This window comes from Phocoena phocoena, chromosome X, assembly GCF_963924675.1.
Source record: "Phocoena phocoena chromosome X, mPhoPho1.1, whole genome shotgun sequence".
NCBI lineage: Eukaryota > Metazoa > Chordata > Mammalia > Artiodactyla > Phocoenidae > Phocoena > Phocoena phocoena.
In genome coordinates this window covers 82,905,035-82,912,607 of record NC_089240.1, presented here as the reverse complement: position 1 = coordinate 82,912,607, position 7,573 = coordinate 82,905,035, and the positions used below count along the sequence as shown (strand labels likewise).

The 7,573-nt window shown below is 35.2% G+C and overlaps 1 pseudogene; it reads left to right on the top strand.

Annotated features, from left to right (window-relative positions):
- The first annotated feature begins 4,842 nt into the window (after positions 1 to 4,842).
- Positions 4,843 to 5,297, top strand: LOC136142804 (small ribosomal subunit protein uS15-like; annotated as a pseudogene).
- The last annotated feature ends 2,276 nt before the right edge of the window (positions 5,298 to 7,573 follow it).

Here is a 7,573-nt window from a genome sequence, read left to right as displayed (position 1 = left end):
GGGTAGTAGTTCTTAGCTCTTTTTTTTTCTCATCATAGATGACTTGTTAGCACTGGATTGCATTCTGAACGGTTGCTACAACATTTGTGTACCATTCTACGTATGGGTCTTGTGCCTCAAAAACTAACAATACCTCCTCAAATAAAGAAAATCCCCTTGCCATTTCCTGCATCATGAATCTCTTCAGTTCTTCAATTACTTCTTCTTCCCCTTGTCTCTCCTTATCCTTTCTCAGCCTCCAATTCTTGGTGCTTCTTAGCAGTACCAGCTACATCACTGCTGCTTTTAACACTTACTTCTGGACATCCTGGGTTTGAAATAAAGATACCACACTACTGTACTCTATATGGTACTGTATAATAAAGTACACAAAAGAACAACCACTGGTAGAGGATGCACACACGTGACAATGTATGCCAGACATGGGAACTAACTTACATGATTGGATGTGCCTACACACGTTCATACCTTTGAAAATTTGCAACTTGAAGGTTCATATGTAGGGGACTTACTGTACTGGTATAGCTACACCAGATTACTTTTGGTTAGTGTTTACATGGTGTATGATTTTCATTTACTTTTCTTTTAAATTTTTTCTATCCTTATACTTAAATTTTGTATCTTTTAAATAATATATGGTTGGATTTTATCTTTTTTATTTTTATTATTATTATTTTTTTTGCAGTATGTGTGCCTCTCACTGTTGTGGCCTCTCCCGTTGTGGAGCACAGGCTCCAGACGCGCAGGCTCAGCAGCCATGGCTCATGGGCCCAGCCTCTCCAAGGCATGTGGGATCTTCCAGGACCGGGACACGAACCCGTGTCCCCTGTGTCAGCAAGCAGACTCTCAGCCACTGCGCCACCAGGGAAGCCCAGGATTTTATCTTTTGTATCAATTCTAATAATCAATATTTTTACTTGGAATATTTTCTCTTTTATTTAATGCCATTTCTATATAGTTGGGCTTATATTTATTTTCTTTGTATTAATTTTATAGTTGTTTATTATTTTACTATTCTAACAATTATCCTAAAGATCACAAGTTATATGCCTTACTTATCACACTTTTAAAAATATATTATTTTTACCACTTCCCTGATACTTATAGAAACTTAGAACATTTAAATCAATTTATATCCACTCTCAATTATGTTATTTTCCACATATATTTTAAATTCCTCATAATATTGCTGTTATTGATACAAGTAAGTATTCATTTATACTTATTCACATATTTTCCCTTCTCAGTGTTAAACATTTCATTCTGTGTGTTCATTTTCTATTTAACATTATTTTTCTTTTTTCCAAAAGAGCCACCTTTAATTTTTCTTTTAGTGTGGAATGGCTGTTGAAAAATTCTGTTTCTGTCTCTGAAAAATGAATTTATTGCACATTTATTTTTATTATGCTTATTTCTAAATTATTTTGTTCATTTTTTGACTTTTAACTTTAAAATAAAATGAAACAAAGAAAATCACATTAAACAAATATATACTATAAAACAAACATCCTTCTATAACCACCACCCAGCTCAAGAAATGAAATTCATTCAGTTACCCAAGTGCTCCCTCCATGTCCTCTATTTTCACTTCAGTCCCTACCCTCTCTCACAAAAAGGTCACCATTCTGACTTTTATCATAATTTATTACTTGCTTGGTTTTATCACCCCAGTTGCATTCTTAGACTTTACAGTTGAGCCATGCCAATTTTAAAAATATGTGATATGTGATAAAATATGAGATATTTTGTCTCTTACAATCAGTATATTCCTTCATCCTTCCTTTCTCTCCCTTACAATTTACTTGCTGAAGAACATGAACTATTAAAAGTTTAGACTTTCCCACAGTACAGATTCCATTGATTGAACAGACATGATGTAGTCCAAAATATTCTTCTGTCCTCTCTATTTCCTGAAAATTGACAACTAGCTCCAAGGATTGATCAGACTCATGTTCAAACTCTTCAGCAAGAATATAGGCAATACTGTGTTATTTTATCAGGAGTCACATAATGCCTGTTTTTTTTCTTTCTTTTTTTTTTTAGTAATGATTAATATACAAAGCATAAATCTCTTAATTCATTGGGAAGTAAAAAAATGGATATTTACTAATTCAATTATTTTGTGTTCATTTCTTTACTGTAAGAATTTTAAAAGGAGATACTTACCCTCATCAACTATTTGGTTATCAATTGGTAAAGTTTACATAGGAAAATCAGTATAAATACATGAGTCCCTCCACTTATTTACCCAATTTTCAAGAGAATGAATCAATTCTGTCATCCTCAATAAATAAAAAATCAGTATATCCTGTTTAATATAATTTGAAACTCAAGAGATTAAACACACTGCATAGATTTCCATCTTTGCTATATGTATCCTTACTGAAGTTTAAATTGTCTTTTCTTTGGCCAGTGAGGTCTATCCAAGTTATCTTCTAAGTCCTTTTGACATGACCCTAATAAGCATTGATAGTTTCCTTTCTATCTGGTATCTCAGAATGTTCCAGCTTCACCTTCTACGTTTTCTCCCCCATACCTGGGATCAGTCATTTTTCCCAAAAAGGTCTGGTTACATTGAATAAAAAATTATATTTCAAGTTTACAATCTGAGTGCACTAGAGATATTCATTGTTACTGGGTTTGTAATTATTTCTAGGCCTTTTCAAGGAACAAAGTGAGGATATATAAAGGGATGGATGGATGGATAGATAGAACATTTATAAAATAAATAAAACATTTATAAATAAAATAAAATATAGAACATTTCTAAAATCCTATAATCTCCCTCATGTCCCCTTTCAATCTATATCTTCCAAGAGTTATCCACTGTTCTCCTGTCTATCACCATATGTACCCTTTTATGTCTTATTTCTGCCAGTCATATGTCTGTAAAAATCATCCATGTTGTGTGTAGTATTAGTTCATTCATTGAACTAATATTCCATTATATAAATGTACTGCAATATATTCAACTGTTATTGGACATTACAGTATTTAAATTTCTTGGCTCTTTTCTGTGCATGTGTTTTGGTGAACATAAACACTCCTATGGATATTTGCCCAAGAATGGTACTGGTGGGCCATATGATAGACATATATTTATCTTTGATAGATTCTTCCAAACAGTTTCCCAACATGGTTTTACCACTATACACTTCTACCAGTAACATATGAATGCTCAAGTTGCTCCACATCCTTGTAAACACTTGGTCTTTTTAGTCTTTCTAATTTTACCAATTCTGGTGTGTGTGTGTGTGTGTGTGTGCATGTTTGTGATCTCTTTGTGTTTTAAATGCCATTTTCTTAATAAATAATAATTTTGAGCATCTTTTCATATATCTATTGGCCATCTGGACCCTGAGCTTTAACTGGTAAAATTATCTGAAATTCTTTTTTGTCACCTGCCTTATCTTTTCACTCTCCATTCCCTGCATGGATCATCTTATCCAGTCCCATAGATTTATTACTATCCATACACCAGTGACTCCTAAATCCAAGACCTTGATATCAGGTCTTAAATTTTTATATCTAAATGCTCATTCTACATCTTTCATCGCTTCTTCACCTTTGAGTTTTTTTTTGTTTTGTTTTGTTTTTTTGCCATTTTGCACTTCTTCATCTTGACTGGAACATTGATGTGAAGCCTAGAGACTCAGCAGTTATTTTTTAACCATAAGACAATAAACATAAGGACAAAAGTCAACACATTAGAAAAGGCAGAAGTTAAAGATGATTAAAAAAAAAAGTAGGTCACTGATGGCACTCTCAAACTGCATAAAGCTGGGCATCTTAGTGTAAGAGACAAATTACAATATTTTTAAGCCATTGTGATAGGATCCTCTTTTATTTTAAGTATAATGTAATGCTGATACAAGTGGAATCTCAGCAAATTCTACTGACTGACTATGTGAATCTACTACATGAAAAAAATTTTTGAAAGATTTTCTCTACACAGTGAAATTACTTGTGTAACCCAATACGAAAATTTAGATTCAAGAAATTTGTCAATTTTGTTCTGTCATGTCCTTAATGTCCATGATTTGTTATAATTCCTAATATACACATTTTACTGATGTGTATGTGCATACATCAATAAAGGCTCTTTCAATTGCAAGTGAGAGAAAGCCAACTCAAATAAGTTATAGGAATATCAGGCTTAGATCTGGCCTCAGAAACAATATTCAGAGTCTCAAACAATATTATTAATTATCTCTTTCTCTCTCTGTCTCTCCTCTTTTCTTCTCTTTCTCTTCACTTAGTGACCACTTTTCTGTGTTGACTTCATTTTCTCATACCATATGGAAGCTTCCTTTATATGGATGGCAATGTGCCCAGAGGCAACTTCAGTTTTATATCATATCATATCATATCAGCTTATGGTCTAGAGAAAAAAGGAACTCTCAGTTACAGAAAAAGAAATTACCCAAAGATAGGGCTCTATTTGACCCAACTTCAGTGATTAGTTCAACTTATAGATTCCTGTGGTCATGGGGGCAAATATTATGTTTGTTGGAGTGTGGCAGAGCAACTTATCAAAAGAAACATGATGTCTGATATTATTTCAGGGAATTAATAATTAATCAATATCTATTAAGGCCACTATAATGTGTAGGTGTAAACATATGTGTATGTTTGTGTTACATAAAGAAGCATAAACCTCGATTTTTTTTATCCTTCAAAATAATAGCATCATCTAAGAAATATAAATTTTAAAGGTGATTCAACTATAGGCAAAACAAGGTAAATAATCATTGGCCTGATGAAGCAGACATTCAATACTAATGAACAATGATTTTCATGTTGAACCTTAAAAAGTATGTTTCTTTAGAGACCGCCACCACCATGGGTCACATGTACGTTTCAGGGAAGGGCCTGTCCCACAAGGCTCTGACCTACTGCCACAGTGTCCACACCTGGCTGAAGCTGACATCTGACAATGTGAAGGAGTAGATCTACAGACTGGTCAAGAAGGACCTGACTCCCTTACAAAACAGTGTGATCCTGAGAGACTCACATGGTGTTGCACAAGTACGTTTTGTGACAGGCAATAAAATCTTGAGAATTCTTAAGTCCCAAGGACTTGCTCCTGATCTTCCTGAGGATCTCTATCATTTAATTAAGAGAGCTGTTGCTGTTTGAAAGCATCTTGAGAGGAACAGAAAGAATAAAGATGTTAAATTCTGTCTGATTCTGATTGACAGCCATATTCACCAGTTGGCTTGATATTACAAGACCAAAGGAGTCTTATCCCCAGTTGGAAATATGAGTCATCCACAACCTCTTCCCTGGTTGCATGAATGTGTCTGTTGTAATCAAGCATAAAATCATTGTTTAACTAAAAAAGAAAAAGAAGAAAAGTTTGTTTCTTTAAAGATAAATAATTCCACTTTTGGAATGGCAGCATGAAGAGTTCCATAACCTGCTACCCAGTGAAACAAGCATAGTTGTTTCACTGTGAAACAAGCTAGATAGATAGAGATAGAGATAGAGATTAGATAGATAGATAGATAACTATACATATAGATAAATACATATCTATATATAATTTATACCTCTCAATATATATATAGATCTATATACCTATATCTATTCTATATGTATATCAATATATATATGTTTTCTTTTAAGTCTCTATAAATTGACCTCAGGGCATATAGCAAATAAAAAAAAATCAAGAAAATATACTAAAACTTGGTAAAAACAGCAAAAGTCTTTAACATTTAAACCATTACCCATTCCATCCCTCACTTCTGCCAAGAAACTCCAACTCCATTCCTTGTAGCCAAGAACACAGGACACCTTCTCCCCCCAGCTTTCAGTCAAGGGCCATAGTATCATCTGGGAAGAGCAGGCTGCTAGCATTTCTCATTTCCCCCTCCCCAAGCTACTCATTGCAAAAATTAAATTCTAGGTGAGCGTGGTGGAGAGGTTGGAGATTTCTTCCTCCAATAAGTCTCCATTCATATGGTAGAGGCTCCACTCCAATGGCTGGAGACAGAGAATCCTGGTATCCTGATCCTGGAATCCTAACCAGCTCACTCATAGGACAGAAGTTAAATACTGTGAGAAGCAAGTGGAGAAGGCCAGAGGCTACCACTGTGTCTAGCATCCCCAGTAGTGGTCCAGAGATCTTTCTCCCAGGGGTAGAGAGAGTTTATAAGAACAGAGAGTTCTGAAACATTCCACAGATGAACTGACTTCATTTGAAATGAAGTGTGGGGAAGTTCAAGCCTAAGGGCCCTCTTGAAAACAATGAAGACTGGTGATAAGCAAATAAAAAGAGACTGGTAGCTCCATGAGACAACAAGCAAAATCACAGGCCAGCTGCTTTACCAGAGAAAACTATGAAAAGTGATAGCTAAGACACCTCCTGATATAAGAAAAAACCTCAAATACCTGCCTCAAAAACTATCCCTGTGAAGGGGCCCCAAATTAAGTGGATCAAACTGTGGAAAAATTAGGATCCAGAGCATGATCAAACCAACAAAGCAATGTGCCAGCAATTAGTGGAATCTATCTAACTACTGGATGTGTCCAGGAAAGGGAGACTCAAAGAAAAGACTGCTAAAATGCTATGCTAATGATACTTGGCTAAATGACTGTTAAAAATACTATCATTCCAGAGTGGCTGTGCACATACCCAAAGGCTACACACTCTGAGATGCAACATAAAAGACTTTACACTGAAAGGGAAATAGACTTTACTAAAAGAGTCCAGTCAAGCAAACAACAGAAAGCCCAGTAATGGTTCAGGGTTGCCAGTATCCAGAATTGATACAATATATTATATAAAACTCTTAAAAAATACATGCAAATCTTCATGACCTTGGATTAGGCAATGGTTTCTTAAATATGACACATAAAGGCATAAGCAACAAAAGAAAAAATAGATAAACTGGGCTTCATCAAATTTAAAAACTTCTGTGCTTCAAAAGATACCATCAAGAAAGTAAAAAGACAGACCACATAATTGGAGAAAATATTTGCAAGTCATATATAATAAGAAATTTATATCCAGAATATGAAAATAACTCTCACAACTCAACAATATAAAGACAAATAATTATAAAATGGGCAAAAACCTGAAAAGCCATTTCTCCAAAGAATTTATGAAAATGACCAACAAACACATGATGAGATGTTTAATATCATTAGTAAGGAAATGCAAAGCAAAATCATGAGATACTCACTTCACACCCACTAAGATGTCTAGGATGCCTTTAATCAAAAAATGTAAAATAGGGCTTCCCTGGTGGCACAGTGGCTGGGAGTCCTCCTGCCGATGCAGGGGACGCGGGTTCGTGCCCCAGTCCGGGAAGATATCCCTCATGCCGCGGAGTGGCTGGGCCCGTGAGCCATGGCCGCTGGGCCTGCGCATCTGGAGCCTGTGCTCCGCAACGGGAGAGGCCGCAGCGGTGGGAGGCCTGTGTACCACAAAAAAAAAAAAAAAAAAGAAATGTAATATAAATATTGACACAGATGTGGAAAAATTTGAACCATCATACACTGCTGGTTGGGAATGTAAAATCGGCAGCTACTATGAGAAACAGTCTGGCAGTTCCTCAAAAGTTAA